At 56.7% G+C, this 19,383-nt stretch overlaps 1 protein-coding gene across 1 annotated transcript in view; it reads right to left on the minus strand.

Moving 5' to 3' along the window:
• Positions 1-18,928, minus strand: part of foxp3b (forkhead box P3b) — a 48,608-nt gene extending 29,680 nt beyond the window's left edge. Inside the window, exons 1-6 of the mRNA XM_059957624.1 lie at positions 18,910-18,928; positions 12,412-12,548; positions 11,864-11,969; positions 10,767-10,962; positions 4,220-4,311; positions 2,322-2,409 (exon numbers count right to left, since the gene is read on the minus strand). The gene's annotated coding sequence lies outside the window, so the exon portion shown is untranslated. The remainder of the gene's footprint in view (positions 1-2,321; positions 2,410-4,219; positions 4,312-10,766; positions 10,963-11,863; positions 11,970-12,411; positions 12,549-18,909) is intronic.
• Positions 18,929-19,383: the final 455 nt, after the last annotated feature.

Genomic DNA, 19,383 nt, shown 5'->3' on the forward strand with positions numbered 1-19,383 from the left:
AGAGAGGCAACCCTCTGCTACCGCTCTCTGGCTTTTTCCACAAAGCCAATGCCTGATCCTGAATGGCAAGCAAATGAACCTTTTTGATCAGCCTGCCACGCGGGACCTCATCAAATGCCTTCTTAGGGTCCATGTAGACAACATACCGTGCCTTGCCATATCCACTTTCCTGGTAACTTCCTCAAAAAAGATTGGTTAGATGTGACCTATCATGCACAAAGCCATGCTGACTATCCTTAATCAGTCCATATTTACTCAAATACTTATAAATTTGGTCCCTTAGAATACCTTCCAATAACTTTCCCACACTGATGTCAGGCTCACTGGCCTATAATTTCCTGGTTTCTGTTTAAGCCTTTCTTAAACAGTGGAACAACATTGGCTATCCTCCAATCCTTTGGTACCTCTCCTGTCGCTAAGGATGTTCTAAATATCTCTGCTATGGTCCCAGCAATTTCTGCACTTGCCTCCCAGAGGGTGTGAGGGAACACCTTCTTAGACCCTGGGGGATTTGTCCATCCTGATTTGCCTCAAGGTAGAAAACACCTCTTCCTCTGTAATCTGTAGAAGGTCGATGAAATTGATACTGCTTCGCCTCCCTTTTATAGACTCTGTATCCATCTCCCGAGTAAATACAGATGTAAAGGATGCATTTAAGATCTCCCCCATCTCTTTTGGCTCCACACATGGAATACCATTCTGATCTTCTAGAGGACCAATTTTGTCCCTAGCAATCCTTTAGCTTTTAGCATGACTGTGGATTCTCTTTCACTTTGTCTGCTAGAGAACTTCATGCCTTCTTTTAGTCTTCCTAATTTCTTTTTTAAAGGTTCTCTTGCATTTTTTGTACTCAATAAGCATTTCATTTATTCCTTCTTTCCTGTACCTGCTATGCACTTTTTTTCACTTAACTAGGGGCTCAATATTTCTCGAAAACCGAAGTTCCCTACTCTTGTTACCTTTACCTTTTATTCTGACGGGCCCACACTAGCTTTGTACTTTCAAGCTGAGGGCCTCCCACTTTTCAAGTACACCTTTGCCAGAAAACAGACTGTCTCAATCCACACTTTTCACCAATGTAGAATCTCAACCCGCGGACCAGAACTACCTCTTTGCATATTTACTTTGAAACAAATGGCATTGTGGTCACTGGATGCAAAGTGATCCCCTACACAAACTTCTGTCACCTGCCCTGTTTCATTCCCTAACAGTAGATCAAGTATCGCACACTCTTTCATTGGAACTTCTACGTACTGATGAAAGAAACTTACCTGAACACGTTTGACAAACTCTATCCTATCTAGTTCTTTTACAGTGCAGGAGTCCCAGTCAATATGTGGAAAGTTAAAATCACCTACTTTAACAATGTTATGTTTCTTGCAGCAGTCTGTGATCTATTTACAAATTTGTTCCTCTAAATCCCTAGGACATTTGGGTTTAATAGCCCTATTAATGTGGTCATACCTTTCTTATTTCTCAGTTCCAGTAGTCGAATTCTCCAATCTGTCCTGACTGAGCACTGCTGTGACATTTTCCCTGACTAGTAATGCCACCCCTTCCCCTTTAATCCCTCCCACTCTTAAACCCTGGGATACTGAACTCTTAAACCCTGGGATACTGAACTGCCAGTCCAGCCCATCCTGCAGCCACCTCAGTAATGTCTGTGGTAAATTGTGTCTAACCAGTCTTGCAGAATTTTTTGAGGAAGTTACCTGGAAAGCTGACAAAGGCAAGGCAGGAGATGTTGTCTACATGGACATTAGCGTGGACTTTGACAAGGTCCTGCATGGTCAAGAAGGTTCATTCACTTGATATTCAAGATGAGGTGAATTGGATTAGACTTTGGCTTCACGGTTGAAGCTAGTGATTGGTAGTAGATGGTTGCCTCTCTGACTGGAGGCCTGTGTGCTGCATGAATCAGGGCCGAGCCTGTTCTTGTTTGTCATCGATATCAACTGTCTGGATGATAATGTCATAAACTGGATCAGGAAGACTATCAAAGCTGGAAAATGGGCTGAAAATTTGCCAGATGGGGTTTAATATAATTAAGTGTGAGGTGTTGCTCTTTGGGAGGACTAACTAGGGTAGTTGGACAGTAGGACACTGAGGAGTGTGGAAGAACAGAGGGATCTGAAAATACAGGTCCATAACTCATTGGAAGTGTTGTCACAGATAGGTCGTAAAGGAAGCTTTTGGCACATAGGCCTTTATAAGTCAAAATACTTTGATCACTGCACTACAAAGGAATTTGCTCCACCAATCCTCTTGGCCAGCCACTCACTGTCTGCGCCCTGCCACCACCCTTGTCCTGGTGCACACACCTCTCGCTGAAGTTGATCCACCCTCTCCCTCTGGATCAGACACTGCGCCGTACTCCTGTCGCCCAAACTGTGTACGTCATCAAGGTGCCTGAAGGAAGAGTAAAGACCGGGTGTCATCAGACCAGGAGCCCATCTGTGCCTGGGCAAGGGATGATGAAAAGAAAGATATGTAAGGGGAAGGTGAGGGAGAAGAGGGACTGAAGGGATGGGGGGAGTTTGAGAGATGAGGGGAGAGAAAGGGATGAGTGGGTGGGGAGGGTGATGGATGGAGTGATGAGTCTTTAGGGAAGGTGAGAGATGGAGGGGTGGAGCACGAGGAGAGCAACATGGAGAGATGAGACGGGCTGGGGCTGGTGTGAGGAGCAAGGTGAGGGGGAACAGCCCCAAATCCTCCCTTCTCCCACCACCCCATCAAACCCTGTATCTTAGTGTTCTGCTGCACATATGCCCCTCACCCATCCCACACTCCCCTGTCCCAACCTAGTGGCTTTAAGATATGGCCTGTCATATCTGACTGCTCCCCACTCCTGGGACAGGTTCCCCCCTCCCCACCATTCTAGTACTGCAGAACCCGAGGGACGATGGAGTGCAAGGAAGAGTTTGTCCCCACCACTGGGTAAGCCCCTGTCCCAGGACAGCAGGGCCCGAGGGACGATGGAGTGCAAGGAAGAGTTTGTCCCCACCACTGTGTAAGCCCCTGTCCCAGGACAGCAGGGCCCGAGGGACGATGGAGTGCAAGGAAGCGTTTGTCCCCCCACTGGGTAAGCCCCTGTCCCAGGACAGCAGGGCCCGAGGGACGATGGAGTGCAAGGAAGCGTTTGTCCCCCCACTGGGTAAGCCCCTGTCCCAGGACAGCAGGGCCCGAGGGACGATGGAGTGCAAGGAAGCGTTTGTCCCCACCACTGGGTAAGCCCCTGTCCCAGGACAGCAGGGCCCGAGGGACGATGGAGTGCAAGGAAGCGTTTGTCCCCCCACTGGGTAAGCCCCTGTCCCAGGACAGCAGGGCCCGAGGGACGATGGAGTGCAAGGAAGAGTTTGTCCCCACCACTGTGTAAGCCCCTGTCCCAGGACAGCAGGGCCCGAGGGACGATGGAGTGGAAGGAAGAGTTTGTCCCCACCACTGGGTAAGCCCCTGTCCCAGGACAGCAGGGCCCGAGGGACGATGGAGTGCAAGGAAGCGTTTGTCCCCCCACTGGGTAAGCCCCTGTCCCAGGACAGCAGGGCCCGAGGGACGATGGAGTGCAAGGAAGAGTTTGTCCCCACCACTGGGTAAGCCCCTGTCCCAGGACAGCAGGGCCCGAGGGACGATGGAGTGGAAGGAAGAGTTTGTCCCCACCACTGGGTAAGCCCCTGTCCCAGGACAGCAGGGCCCGAGGGACGATGGAGTGCAAGGAGAGTTTGTCCCCACCACTGGGTAAGCCCCTGTCCCAGGACAGCAGGGCCCGAGGGACGATGGAGTTGGAAGGAAGAGTTTGTCCCCACCACTGGGTCAGCCCCTGTCCCAGGACAGCAGGGCCCGAGGGACGATGGAGTGCAAGGAAGAGTTTGTCCCCACCACTGGGTAAGCCCCTGTCCCAGGACAGCAGGGCCCGAGGGACGATGGAGTGGAAGGAAGAGTTTGTCCCCACCACTGGGTAAGGCCCCTGTCCCAGGACAGCAGGGCCTGAGGGACGATGGAGTGCAAGATGGCGGGAAATTACTACAGTAGAAATTGTACTGCTCCCTTCACCCTTCTTGGTTCAGCCCCTGTCTCAGGACAGCAGAACATGAGAGACGGAGGAGAAGGCTGTGGTAGCTTACTTCGGGAGAGTTGCCACTGCTGATCCCCTCCCCTCATCACCCCCGTCCCCGGACAGCAGAGCCGAGTGACAAAGTAGGGGAAGGCAGTGGTAGCTTACTTCAGGAAGAGTTCATACTGCTTGAAGACCTGTTCACATCCCGGCCACTTGCAGAAACCATGGCAAACAAGGGGTTCGGCAGCCTGGCGTCCCTGGGGAGTTGTAGAAGGAGCTGTTAATGGGCAAGGCGGCTGCAGTCTCCTCAAGCCTCTCTTCTGTGCTCTGTCCAAAACCCCTCCCACCTCCGTCTGTGTCAGCCTACAAAAACTTCTGTCCATGTGACTGTATGCATCACCCCTCCCCCCCCCCCCCCGGTCAGTGTGACTGTACGCTCCCCCCCAACCAGTGTGACTATGCCTCCTCCCCACTGGTGTGACTCTGCGTCCCCCGTCAATGTGACTGTATGACCCCCCTCAATGTGACTATACCACCCATCAGTGTGACTGTACGCACCCGCGCCTGTGTGCCTGTACACCCCACCATTGGTGTATGCCTCCCTGTCGGTGTGACTGTGTGCCCACCCCTCAGTGTGACTATATGCCCCCTCCCTCTTCGGTGTGACTGTACGCTCCACCCCCCCCAATCAATGTGACTGTACACCCCCACTGATGTGACTATACGCCTCCCCTGCAGGAGTGACTGTGTGCCCCCCTGCCAGTGTAACAGTACACCACCCCATCAATGTGACTGTGCACCGCTCCCCCCCCGTCGGTGTGACTGTGCACCCCTTTCCTCCCCCCGTCAGTGTGACTGCGCCCCCCCCATTGGTGTGACTGTACGCCCCTTCCCCGCCCCGTCGGTGTGACTGTACGCCCCTCCCCCCCGTCGGTGTGACTGTGTGCCCCTTCCCTCCCCCCGTCGGTGTGACTGTGTGCCCCTCCCACCCGTCGGTGTGACTGTGTGCCCCTTCCCCCCCCCGTCGGTGTGACTGTACGCCCCTTCCCTGCCCCGTCGGTGTGACAGTGTGCCCCTTCCCTCGCCCCGACGGTGTGACTGTACGCCCCTCCCCCCCGTCGGTGTGACTGTGTGCCCCTTCCCTCCCCCCGTCGGTGTGACTGTGTGCCCCTTCCCTCCCCCCGTCGGTGTGACTGTACGCCCCTTCCTTCCCCCCGTCGGTGTGACTGTGTGCCCCTTCCCTCCCCCCGTCGGTGTGACTGTGTGTCCCTTCCCCCCCCCGTCGGTGTGACTGTGTGCCCCTTCCCTCCCCCCGTCGGTGTGACTGTGCGCCCCTTCCTTCCCCCCGTCGGTGTGACTGTGTGCCCCTTCCTTCCCCGTCGGTGTGATTGTGTGCCCCTTCCTTCCCCTGTCGGTGTGACTGTGCGCCCCTCCCCCCCGTCGGTGTGACTGTGTGCCCCTTCCCTCCCCCCGTCGGTGTGACTGTGTGCCCCTTCCCTCCCCCCGTCGGTGTGACTGTACGCCCCTTCCTTCCCCCCGTCGGTGTGACTGTGTGCCCCTTCCCTCCCCCCGTCGGTGTGACTGTGCGCCCCTTCCTTCCCCCCGTCGGTGTGACTGTGCGCCCCTCCCCCCCGTCGGTGTGACTGTGTGCCCCTTCCCTCCCCCCGTCGGTGTGACTGTGTGCCCCTTCCCTCCCCCCGTCGGTGTGACTGTACGCCCCTTCCTTCCCCCCGTCGGTGTGACTGTGTGCCCCTTCCCTCCCCCCGTCGGTGTGACTGTGTGCCCCTTCCTTCCCCCCGTCGGTGTGATTGTGTGCCCCTTCCTTCCCCTGTCGGTGTGACTGTGTGCCCCTTCCTTCCCCTGTCGGTGTGACTGTGCGCCCCTTCCCCCCCCCCCATCGGTGTGACTGTACGCCCCTTCCTCCCCCCGTCGGTGTGATTGTGTGCCCCTTCCCTCCCCCCGTCGGTGTGATTGTGTGCCCCTTCCTTCCCCGTCGGTGTGACTGTGTGCCCCTTCCCTCCCCCTGTCGGTGTGACTGTGCGCCCCTTCCCTCCCCCTGTCGGTGTGACTGTGTGCCCCTTCCCTCCCCCTGTCAGTGTGACTGTACGCCCCTTCCTTCCCCCCGTCGGTGTGACTGTGTGCCCCTTCCCTCCCCCCGTCGGTGTGACTGTGTGCCCCTTCCTTCCCCCCGTCGGTGTGACTGTGTGCCCCTTCCTTCCCCTGTCAGTGTGACTGTGTGCCCCTTCCCTCCCCCCGTCGCTGTGACTGTGTGCCCCTTCCTTCCCCCCGTCGGTGTGACTGTGTGCCCCTTCCTTCCCCGTCGGTGTGACTGTGTGCCCCTTCCCTCCCCCTGTCGGTGTGACTGTGTGCCCCTTCCTTCCCCGTCGGTGTGACTGTGCGCCCCTTCCTTCCCCGTCAGTGTGACTGTGTGCCCCTTCCCTCCCCCCGTCGGTGTGACTGTGTGCCCCTTCCCTCCCCCTGTCGGTGTGACTGTGCGCCCCTTCCTTCCCCGTCGGTGTGACTGTGTGCCCCTTCCTTCCCCCGTCGGTGTGACTGTGCACCCCTTCCTTCCCCTGTCGGTGTGACTGTGTGCTCCTTTCCTCCCCCCGTCGGTGTGACTGTGTGCCCCTTCCCTCCCCCTGTCGGTGTGACTGTGTGCCCCTTCCCCCCCCCCGTCGGTGTGACTGTGTGCCCCTTCCCTCCCCCTGTCGGTGTGACTGTGTGCCCCTTCCCTCCCCCCGTCGGTGTGACTGTGTGCCCCTTCCCCCCCCCGTCGGTGTGACTGTACGCCCCTTCCCTCCCCCCGTCGGTGTGACTGTGTGCCCCTTCCCTTCCCCCGTCGGTGTGACTGTGTGCCCCTTCCCTCCCCCCGTCGGTGTGACTGTGTGCCCCTTCCTTCCCCGTCGGTGTGACTGTGTGCCCCTTCCCTCCCCCTGTCAGTGTGACTGTACGCCCCTTCCCTCCCCCCGTCGGTGTGACTGTGTGCCCCTTCCCTCCCCCCGTCGGTGTGACTGTGTGCCCCTTCCCTCCCCCCGTCGGTGTGACTGTGTGCCCCTTCCCTCCCCCCGTCGGTGTGACTGTGTGCCCCTTCCCTCCCCCTGTCGGTGTGACTGTGTGCCCCTTCCCTCCCCCTGTCAGTGTGACTGTACGCCCCTTCCCTCCCCCCGTCGGTGTGACTGTGTGCCCCTTCCCTCCCCCCGTCGGTGTGACTGTGTGCCCCTTCCCTCCCCCCGTCGGTGTGACTGTGCGCCCCTTCCCTCCCCCCGTCGGTGTGACTGTGCGCCCCTTCCCTCCCCCCGTCGGTGTGACTGTGTGCCCCTTCCCTCCCCCTGTCGGTGTGACTGTGTGCCCCTTCCCTCCCCCTGTCGGTGTGACTGTGTGCCCCTTCCCTCCCCCCGTCGGTGTGACTGTGTGCCCCTTCCCTCCCCCTGTCGGTGTGACTGTGCGCCCCTTCCCCCCGTCGGTGTGACTGTGTGCCCCTTCCCTCCCCCTGTCGGTGTGACTGTGTGCCCCTTCCCCCCCCCGTCGGTGTGACTGTGTGCCCCTTCCCTCCCCCTGTCGGTGTGACTGTGCGCCCCTTCCCTCCCCCCGTCGGTGTGACTGTGTGCACACCTTCCTTCCCCTGTCGGTGTGACTGTGTGCCCCTTCCCCCCGTCGGTGTGACTGTGCGCCCCTTCCTTCCCCTGTCGGTGTGACTGTGTGCCCCTTCCTCCCCCCGTCGGTGTGACTGTACGCCCCTTCCCTCCCCCCGTCGGTGTGACTGTGCGCCCCTTCCCTCCCCCCGTCGGTGTGACTGTGTGCCCCTTCCTTCCCCCCGTCGGTGTGACTGTGTGCCCCTTCCCTCCCCCCGTCGGTGTGACTGTGCGCCCCTCCCCCCGTCGGTGTGACTGTACGCCCCTTCCTTCCCCGTCGGTGTGACTGTGTGCCCCTTCCCTCCCCCTGTCAGTGTGACTGTACGCCCCTTCCCTCCCCCCGTCGGTGTGACTGTGTGCCCCTTCCTTCCCCCCGTCGGTGTGACTGTGTGCCCCTTCCCCCGTCGGTGTGACTGTGTGCCCCTCCCCCTCCCCCCGTCGGTGTGACTGTGCGCCCCTTCCTCCCCCCGTCGGTGTGACTGTGCGCCCCTTCCCTCCCCCCGTCGGTGTGACTGTGTGCCCCTTCCCTCCCCCCGTCGGTGTGACTGTGTGCCCCTTCCCTCCCCCTGTCGGTGTGACTGTGCACCCCTTCCCTCCCCCTGTCGGTGTGACTGTGCACCCCTTCCCTCCCCCTGTCGGTGTGACTGTGCGCCCCTTCCCTCCCCCCGTCGGTGTGACTGTGTGCACACCTTCCTTCCCCTGTCGGTGTGACTGTGTGCCCCTTCCCCCCGTCGGTGTGACTGTGCGCCCCTTCCTTCCCCTGTCGGTGTGACTGTGTGCCCCTTCCCCCCGTCGGTGTGACTGTGTGCCCCTTCCCTCCCCCTGTCGGTGTGACTGTGCGCCCCTTCCTTCCCCGTCGGTGTGACTGTGTGCCCCTTCCTTCCCCCGTCGGTGTGACTGTGCACCCCTTCCTTCCCCTGTCGGTGTGACTGTGTGCTCCTTTCCTCCCCCCGTCGGTGTGACTGTGTGCCCCTTCCCTCCCCCTGTCGGTGTGACTGTGTGCCCCTTCCCCCCCCCGTCGGTGTGACTGTGTGCCCCTTCCCTCCCCCTGTCGGTGTGACTGTGTGCCCCTTCCCCCCCCCGTCGGTGTGACTGTACGCCCCTTCCCTCCCCCCGTCGGTGTGACTGTACGCCCCTTCCCTCCCCCCGTCGGTGTGACTGTACGCCCCTTCCCTCCCCCCGTCGGTGTGACTGTACGCCCCTTCCCTTCCCCCGTCGGTGTGACTGTGTGCCCCTTCCCTCCCCCCGTCGGTGTGACTGTGTGCCCCTTCCTTCCCCGTCGGTGTGACTGTGTGCCCCTTCCCTCCCCCTGTCAGTGTGACTGTACGCCCCTTCCCTCCCCCCGTCGGTGTGACTGTGTGCCCCTTCCTTCCCCCCGTCGGTGTGACTGTGTGCCCCTTCCCCGTCGGTGTGACTGTGTGCCCCTTCCCTCCCCCTGTCAGTGTGACTGTACGCCCCTTCCCTCCCCCCGTCGGTGTGACTGTGTGCCCCTTCCTTCCCCCCGTCGGTGTGACTGTGTGCCCCTTCCCCCGTCGGTGTGACTGTGTGCCCCTCCCCCTCCCCCCGTCGGTGTGACTGTGCGCCCCTTCCTCCCCCCGTCGGTGTGACTGTGCGCCCCTTCCCTCCCCCCGTCAGTGTGACTGTGCGCCCCTTCCCTCCCCCCGTCAGTGTGACTGTGCGCCCCTTCCCTCCCCCCGTCGGTGTGACTGTGCACCCCTTCCCCCGTCGGTGTGACTGTGCGCCCCTTCCCTCCCCCCGTCGGTGTGACTGTGTGCCCCTTCCCTCCCCCCGTCGGTGTGACTGTGTGTCCCTTCCCCCCCCCGTCGGTGTGACTGTACGCCCCTTCCCTCCCCCCGTCGGTGTGACTGTGTGCCCCTTCCTTCCCCCCGTCGGTGTGACTGTGTGCCCCTTCCCCCGTCGGTGTGACTGTGTGCCCCTCCCCCTCCCCCCGTCGGTGTGACTGTGCGCCCCTTCCTCCCCCCGTCGGTGTGACTGTGCGCCCCTTCCCTCCCCCCGTCAGTGTGACTGTGCGCCCCTTCCCTCCCCCCGTCGGTGTGACTGTGCACCCCTTCCTCCCCCCGTCGGTGTGACTGTGCACCCCTTCCCTCCCCCCGTCGGTGTGACTGTGCACCCCTTCCCTCCCCCCGTCGGTGTGACTGTGTGCCCCTTCCCTCCCCCCGTCGGTGTGACTGTGCGCCCCTCCCCCCGTCGGTGTGACTGTACGCCCCTTCCCTCCCCCCGTCGGTGTGACTGTACGCCCCTTCCCCCTCCCGTCGTTGTGACTGTGTGCCCCTCCCCCCGTCGGTGTGACTGTGTGCCCCTCCCCCCGTCGGTGTGACTGTGTGCCCCTCCCCCCGTCGGTGTGACTGTACGCCCCTTCCCCCTCCCGTCGTTGTGACTGTGTGCCCCTCCCCCCGTCGGTGTGACTGTACGCCCCTTCCTTCCCCCCGTCGGTGTGACTGTACGCCCCTTCCCCCTCCCGTCGTTGTGACTGTGTGCCCCTTCCCTCCCCCCGTCGGTGTGACTGTGTGCCCCTCCCCCCGTCGGTGTGACTGTGCGCCCCTTCCCCCCCCCGTCGTTGTGACTGTGTGCCCCTCCCCCCGTCGGTGTGACTGTACGCCCCTTCCTTCCCCCCGTCGGTGTGACTGTACGCCCCTCTGTCTGTGTTAGGTGCACACCCCCCACACGGCCGTGTGACAGTACAACTCTCCCATACACCTCCCCCTTCCCCCCGGTCCGTGTGATGGTATGCCCCCATACATAAGTGGGAGCGTAAATCCCTCTGCCCGTGGGACCGTACAACCCTCCGTCTGTGTGACTATATGACTCCCCACCTCCTTTTGGTACACCTTTCTTCTGTGAGAGGGTATACGCACCCCCTGTCCGCGTGACAGTATGCTCCCACCCGCCCATGTGCGGTATGTGCCTCCCCGTCCAGCCAACGATATGCCCCCCTCTATTGCCCACATGACTGTACACGCCTTTGCTCATGTCACACCCCGAGCTCCCCCTCTGTCACTGTTCCAACACATTGCCCCCCCCCCCCCCCCCACCCAACCTCAGCATCTACACACACTCACCGTTCTATGACAGAGTTTGGGCTGGACCCACTGGTAGGCACAGAGCTACAGCAGAAAACAAGGGCGGGTGCCTGGGTAGAGGGGGCAGCTGGTGCTGCTGAGCCACCGAGGAGGTGCCCTGATGGGTAGGTGGCCGGCTCAGAGCTCAGGGATTCCATCTCTTGGGGAAACCACGCTGTACCGGGGAAGGCAGCTCCTGTAGTTACACAGACAGTAGTCAGCTCTGGCGTGGGGAAGCGGTGCAAGAGCACACGGGGAGTTGCAGGGGGTAGAGGGGTGTGGGTGGAAGGGGGAGAGACAGAGAGGGAAATAGGGAAGAAGGGAGAGAGGGAGGGGGTGGTGAGAGAATGTGAAGAAGAGGGGAAGGAGGGTATGAGATGTCTGGAGAGGAAAGGAGTAAAGGGGAGAGATTGGGAGGGAATGTACGGAAGGGTGAGAGGAAAGGAGGCATTGATGGGTGGGGAGAGAGTGAGGAGGGAACGGGGTAGAGAGGAAGAGGAAGGAAAACGAGAATGAGGGAGCATTGGAGAAGAAAGTGAGTTGGTGAGGCAGTGAGAAGAGGGAGAGGGGAGTAGAGAGAGGGTGGTGAGGGGAGAGAGGGTGGTGAGGGGAGAGAGGGTGGTGAGGGGAGAGAGGGTGGTGAGGGAAGAGGGAATGTACAGAAGGCAAGAAGTATCGGTGGTACGGAGAGGGAGTGGAAGGGAGAGATGGGCGGGGAGGGAGGGCTAGAAGATACAGAGGGGGGGAAATGAGGGTTGTGAGGGGGAGACTCAATAGAGGAGGAGGGGAGGGGGAGACTAGAAGATACAGTGAAGGAGGGGTGGGGGAGAGTAGAAAATACTGAGAAGGAGGGGAGAGATTATTGGAAGGTCGCGAGTTCAGGAGCGAGGGAGCAAAGGAGACAGGGAGGCAAGCAGAGAGATATAGGAGGAGCATTGGGGAGGGAGGTTCAGAAAGACGAGGGGCAAGAAGAGAGGGATTGAAGTTGGAGGGGAGGGTGAATGGGGGGAGGAAGGATCAATTCGCTGAGCCCCCTCCCCCATGAGCAAGGGGCAGTGATGGTGAAGACCCCTCACCCTCCCCTTTACTCTACCTACCTGGGGGCATCAGGTGGTGTGTGAGGGCCAAGGGCGTGGTCTTCAGTACGAGTAGACCTCGTTGTAGGGGGCTGTGCTGGGGCAGAGGAGCCGAGGAAGCTGACTCCTGCAGAGAGAGGATTAAAGATAGTGTCTGCCCCTGTCATCCTACACCCATTCTCTCACTCTCATATCCCACTCCCATTCCTCCCGCATACCCTCACTCACCTTCACCCATAACCCCTAACTGTCCTTGGGCACAATTCCTTCCCCCCACCCATTGCCCTGAGTGTGAGGGGAGAGGGCAGGCAAAGGGAAGGATGCCCGTGGGGTGAAAGGGTGGAGGAAGGGTAAGGCAAGAATGAGATTGGGGAGGGAGGGGAGTGGGACAAGAATTGGGAAGGGTGGAGGAATTTGGGGTATGGGGAGGATGTCTGTGGCTGTGAACGCAGTGAGTGGAATAAATCCTTTTAATTTCTCTTCAAATATTAAACAAGACCTTGGATCACTGAATGCATCCCTCCCCAGTCTGTCATCCAATCCAGGGCGGGGTTGGGGTACCCACCTACCTGTATCTGTGTGGGAGGCAGCGAGGCTGTGGTATCCCTGAGGGTGTGGGATTGGATCTCGCTCTCCACTGCTGTGCTCCGCTCCTCTGATCCTGTCATGGTGTCTATAACAGTCCTGGGGCCAGAGACACTGCGGACTGAGGAACACAAACCAGGTGACGTGGATAACGAGGACCCCAATACCACAGTATACCCATCACACTAACTGCTCGTGGGTGTTAGAGCATTTTTCTGTCATATGTGTATGTGTGGTTGACTGTGTGTGTCAGTGTCTGGCTGACCAGGATTGTGTGCATACCTGCATGTGTTGTTGTGCATTTGCTTGGGTGGATGTGTGTGTCTGATTCACTATGTACGGATCTCAGTGTCACGCCTGTGTGCGCATCTGTGTTTTTGCACGTATGTAAGTTCGCGTGTGTGTGCACGCACACAGCTTTCTCTCCCTCTGCTCCCCTCACACAACCAGAGAAGTCAGGCTGCCCCCCCCACCCCCGGACAAGCCACGCAGGCTTGCACCTTCGCATGTGTGCACTCCTCTCCCTTTTCACTTCCCTATAACCCAAGGTGACCAGCATTGAAGGTGAAGCTCTGAGGATAGTAATCAGAGCAGGCAAGCAAAGCTAGGACACATCAAGTCATCTTGTGGCTGGGTGGGAAATTGCGATTTACAAAGTGTTTCCTGTTCTCTGAAATCAGAGCCAGTTCTGAATCCACTCTCCATCAGACCTGACCCAAAACACTAATTTCCATACCCATTACCTACACTCTCCCTACTTCACCTTTTTTACTGGCACTCACTGAGCCCTCCTCCAGCCCTCCTCCTCCTCTGTAATCCTCTGTAACTCATAACAGTTCTCCCTGATTTTGTAAACCCCTCCCCATCTCTGTGACACCTTCACTACAGAACATCCCAATCCATTCCCGTAACCTAATCTTGTCTCTACATCCCTCCCTTCACAACATCTTGATGTGTCTCTGTAACCTCCTCCGTCCACTAGACCCCTCCATGTCGTTGTAACCCCATCTGGTTGCTACACAACTTCCCATTTCTGTGACACCCTCCCTCCACAACATCCCAATCCATCTCTGTAACCCCCTCTGGCTGCTACACCACTCCCTGTCCCTGTAGCTGCCTCCAGCCACACACCCCTTCCCATCTCTATAAGTCTCTCCAGCCACTGCATCCCTCGTCGCTGTAACTCCCTATGGCCCCGACACACCATCCCGTTTCTGTGATCCCCCTCTGGCCTATACAGATCATCCCTCTTCTGTAAACTCCCCCTTGCCTCCTACATCCCTCACCATCTCTGTGATCACCCCTCTCAATCTCTTTGACCTACTCCGGCCCTGAAGCCATGGATTATTATTCAGAAATGCAGCGTATTTGAACTTCCCAAAAACAGGAAATTGGGCTGCCAACAAAGAACCCACAAAAACACCCTGCAAGTGTTGGACACAAATTGAAGCTCCTTCCGTACTGTCCCATCACACACTCCCGGGGTCAGACGCAGAGTGAAGCTCCCTCCACACCGTCCCATCACACACTCCCGGGGTCAGACACAGAGTGACTCTCCCTCCACACCGTCCCATCACTCACTCCCGGGGTCAGACGCAGAGTGAATCTCCCTCCACACCGTCCCATCACACACTCCCGGGGTCAGATACAGAGTGAAGCTCCCTCCACACCGTCCCTTCACACACTCCCGGGGTCAGACACAGAGTGAATCTCCCCCCACACTGTCCCATCACTCACTCCCGGGGTCAGACACAGAGTGAATCTCCCTCCACACCGTCCCATCACACACTCCCGGGGTCAGACACAGAGTGAAACTCCCTCCACACTGTCCCATCACACACTCCCGGGGTCAGACACAGAGTGAATCTCCCTCCACACTGTCCCATCACACACTCCCGGGGTCAGACACAGAGTGAAGCTCCCTCCACACCGTCCCATCACACACTCCCGGGGTCAGATACAGAGTGAAGCTCCCTCCACACAGTCCCATCACACACTCCCGGGGTCAGACACAGAGTGAAACTCCCTCCATACTGTCCCATCACACACTCCCGGGGTCAGACACAGAGTGAATCTCCACCCACACCGTCCCATCACACACTCCCGGGGTCAGACACAGAGTGAATCTCCCTCCATACAGTCCCATCACACACTCCCGGGGTCAGACACAGAGTGAAACTCCCTCCATACTGTCCCATCACACACTCCCGGGGTCAGACACAGAGTGAATCTCCACCCACACCGTCCCATCACACACTCCTGTGGTCAGACACAGAGTGAATCTCCACCCACACCGTCCCATCACACACTCCCGGGGTCAGACACAGAGTGAATCTCCACCCACACCGTCCCATCACACACTCCCGGGGTCAGACACAGAGTGAATCTCCCTCCACACCGTCCCATCACACACTCCTAGGGTTAGTTCGAAGCAATGTTCCCTCTAAGTTTTAGTAGTCAATGTGCACAAAAATCTTTTGTGCAAATGTTTTTCCTGTGACAAAAGTATGTACTCTCTGATTGCACACATGGCACAGTTTCTGTAGGTTTACAAAATATTTGACATAAAACTGTACAGATAACAACAAAATAACTTACATATTTAAGTCACAGTTATTTTTCTCTCTCTCCTGTTTTTGGCATTTACCCATTCTTTTTAAACTCTATCTAGACTAATAGAATTTCCATTCAATTGACAGCTTTTGATTCTCATTAACATATCCAAATGACATTCACCTAAATGGTTTCTCAGGTTGTTTTTGAGTTGATTCATTAGGCTAAAACCTCGCTCACAGTCTGCACTAGACGCAACTGTGCAAGGTCGCAAAACTGTTTGTCTTGAAGTACAAATGCCACCATTTGAGCAAAGTTTGAAATCAGTTTGGATTTAATTTTTTCTTGCACGGAAAATTTTAAATCATTAAACTGTCAAAATATTACAGTATTTTCAGTTAGATAATCATATTTTAGACATAAGGCTTGTTTATTGCCAAATGTGAATTCACAATCTGCAATTGCGGAGAAATCAAAAGCTGACCATTCTTGTACCTCATCTTCAGGATACCTTTCTTCTAAATGAACACAAAGACGATAAAAGTCAACAGCCAACTTATATCTGCTGTGATGTTTTCTTCATGTTGTTGGCGTAGCAGAACTTTAACTTTGTCACTCCTCGAAACACTGTCTCCCAGATACTGCTTTCTTGTTAATTTTCCCTCGCGCAAAAGGAAATGAATCAATCGGTGTCAGGCCACTCTTTTGCTGAATCTTGCACAGTGCACCCCAGTTCATCAAAGACATTACTTAAAACCTGTAAAGCTACTTTGTATGTGATGTTTATCAATTTCTTGTGACTGTATTTAGCTGAGGAAAATCCATCTCCCATCCCCCATCCTCATCACATTCTACAGGGGTTGTATAGAGAGCATCCTGAGCAGCTGCATCACTGCCTGGTTCGGAAATTGTACCGTCTCGGATCGCAAGACCCTGCAGCGGATAGTGAGGTCAGCTGAGAAGATCATCGGGGTTTCTCTTCCTGCTATCACGGACATTTACACTACACGCTGCATCCGCAGAGCAAACAGCATTACGAAGGACCCCACGCACCCCTCATACAAACTCATCTCCTTCCTGCCGTCTGGGAAAAGGCACCGAAGCATTCGGGCTCTCACGACCAGACTATATAACGGTTTCTTCCCCCAAGCCATCAGACTCCTCAATACCCAGAGCCTGGACTGACACCTTACTGCCCTATTGTCTTGTTTATTATTTATTGTAATGCCTGCACAGTTTTGTGGACTTTATGCAGTCCTGGGTAGGTCTGTAGTCTAGTGAAGTTTTTTTTTTGTGTTTTTTACATAGCTCAGTCTAGTTTTTGTACTGTGTCATGTAACACCATGGTCCTGAAAGACGTCTCATTTTTACAATGTACTGTACCAGCAGTTATGGCCAAAATGACAGTAAAAAGTGACTTGACTTGATTTGACTGATCTTTTTCAATAAAAACTTAGTAAGCTACCTACAGGATTTGAAACAGATCTTTGTAATCTTTATGATATGAAGACTGCCCGCCAAAGATGGCTGCCACAGGAAAGGCAAGGTGACGTAAATTAGTGACGTGCATTGTGGTATTTGAAAAACCCACTAACTAGTTAACAGAAACATTTAGCTAAAAGACTATTTTCAATAACTATCATTATTAATTACTACATTATTTTAGGTAACCTTTTGTGCACACGTTAATTTCCTTTGTGCTGGTTGAAAAACGTGTGTGCACGTGCACAGCTTAGAGGGACCGTAGGTTAGAAGCTCTCTCTAATCAGTCCTATGAAGCACACAAGGGGTTTAAATATGAATGCAGATTAGAACTGAAGAGCAAACAGTAGATTTTTTTTGGTTCTCGGCTGACGGGAGAAATAGCCAATACCCACTGGAGTGGAGCCGAACAATAGCAGATTCCATTGAAGCCGAGTGGTGAATGGACCTATGAGGAGCCTGTTTGGACTGATATCATTTAGGTGAGAGTTTCACTGTTTCTGGAGTCTGGTGCGTGTGGTGGTGGAAGGAAGAGTGGGGGCCATTGTTGCAGGCGAGGGAGTGGGTGTCACATTGTGACTCCCTGATGCCGTGGTAGAGGGAGGTGATTTCCACTGGGCTGATGGGGAATGCCCCAGCTTTCAGGTGTGCCGCTCGCCCTATAGGACTGGCATAGCCCACACAAACCCATTCACAGAGAGAGTGGAATGTTCTGCCTCTTGCCTGCAGGAACAGAGACCCAAGACCCTGGACCCTGACCCTGACCCTGACCCAGATTCTCCGCAGGGGTTCAGGAGTCCATCACACACATGGCTAAGGCACAGGCAGTCAGCACACACACATCACTTTCAACCACACTCGCCAGTGGGGCAGCAATTAAACAGGGTCAGGTACAGAGAGAAGCTCCCTTGCATCGTCCCACAGGGAGTGAAGCTACTTTTGCGCCATCTCATTACACATAGCGTGAAGCTCCCTCTGCATGGCCCCATCACACAACTCCCAGAATCAGACACAGAGTGAATCTCCCTCCACACCGTCCCATCACACACTCCCGGGGTCAGACACAGAGTGAATCTCCCTCCACACCGTCCCATCACACACTCCCGGGGTCAGACACAGAGTGAATCTCCCTCCACACCGTCCCATCACACACTCCCGGGGTCAGACACAGAGTGAAACTCCCTCCACACTGTCCCATCACACATGCCAAGGGTTTTCACAGAGTGAATCTCCCTCCACACCGTCCCATCACACACTCCCGGGGTCAGACACAGAGTGAATCTCCCTCCACACTGTCCCATGACACACTCCCGGGGTCAGACACAGAGTGAAACTCCCTCCACACCGTCCCATCACACACTCCCGGGGTCAGACACAGAGTGAATCTCCCTCCACACCGTCCCATCACACACTCCCGGGGTCAGAACAGAGTGAATCTCCCTCCACACCGTCCCATCACACACTCCCGGGGTCAGACACAGGGTGGAACTCCCTCCACACCGTCCCATCACACACTCCCGGGGTCAGACACAGAGTGAAACTCCCTCCACACTGTCCCATCACACATGCCAAGGGTTTTCACAGAGTGAATCTCCCTCCACACCGTCCCATCACACACTCCGGAATCAGACAGAGAGAGCAGTTCCCTCTAAACCATTCCATCACTCAGTTGTATGTTGCATTTTGTGTGGCGTTTCTCCTATGTCTGGTGTTTTTGTTCAGAGGTGTGGGAGGAGTACGAGCCTGTTCAGTGCCCTCGGGTTGCTGACATTGACATAGCTGAAGCTGCTCCTGCCGCAGAGTTGCAACCCCCACTTCAGTGTGCCTCAGATGGCCTCCCTCCCTGCCTCCACCTCTCTGAGGCAGATACTCCATACTCTTTAAGAACCCTCACACTCCATCGGGTAGGTGGGGGATCAGATGTCCATCAGGTCCCTTCCTGCAGCTGCAGCCCACAGTCCCCATCCTGACTGCAGGCACCGGAACCTGGAGTGACTGTGCCCTCTCCCACAGGGAATCAGTGGCGGGGGGGGGGGGTGTGAACTGTCTATATTTTGACCACTGCTCACCCATTGCTGCAGACCGTGGGCTTCTGTGATGCGGGCGAAGGTGAGAAAAAACACAAATTCCTCTCCAGTCTCTTGAGATACATTGGGGACAGAAACCTGATGGGGAGTCAGAGGAAGACCACCCAGTCCCTTCCTTGTGTGTACAGAGGTCTCCCCATCCCCTCTCAGAAGCTGAATTCTGATTCCCAGGGACCACCTTGGGAATTGATTAGCCCTTCCAGCCACAGGGAGCAAAAACACCCTCCTTCAGAAGATTAAGGGTGTGCTCAAAGGGGAAATAAAATGTCCTCACCCCTAAGAATTAGTCAGCACCTCTTTGCTGAGGAGCCAGGTTCCCCCTCCCCTCTCTTCAGGATCATTAGATCATTGGGTACTCACGTCTTGCTCTCCGCAGCTGGGACTCAGGCAGAGCAGGGGCCTATCGGCCCTTAAGACAGCTGAGAAAGGGAGGCGGTGCCCTGATGACTGACGCATTCCCCCCCCCCCACCATCACCGTCACCTTCTCAGAACACAGGGCGGAGAGCGAAATTTCCCACTACCTCCCTCCCTCCACGTCAGCAGCCCGGCCATGCTAGAGGTACAGCCAGCAACGACGTCACCCATCGTTCCATGACGAGCCGCTGCTGTTGGGGGTTGTGGGGGGGGGGGGAGCCACGTAAAAGCGTTCTACGGCTTCGCCCCCACCGCAGGTACACCGCTGGGGATTTCCGCGCCATCGGAGGAAACTCCCACCCCTCCACTGCTGGGAAGTTCCCGCTCCACTGGGAGGGCGTGCCGTGCTTCCGTGATCCAGCAAGAGTTATGGGGGGGATTTGTGCTGGGGGTGCAGCGTATTTTGTCACTTCACCCTG

The sequence above is a fragment of the Hypanus sabinus genome (genome assembly GCF_030144855.1).
Source record: "Hypanus sabinus isolate sHypSab1 chromosome 24 unlocalized genomic scaffold, sHypSab1.hap1 SUPER_24_unloc_4, whole genome shotgun sequence".
NCBI classification, from domain to species: Eukaryota; Metazoa; Chordata; class Chondrichthyes; order Myliobatiformes; family Dasyatidae; genus Hypanus; species Hypanus sabinus.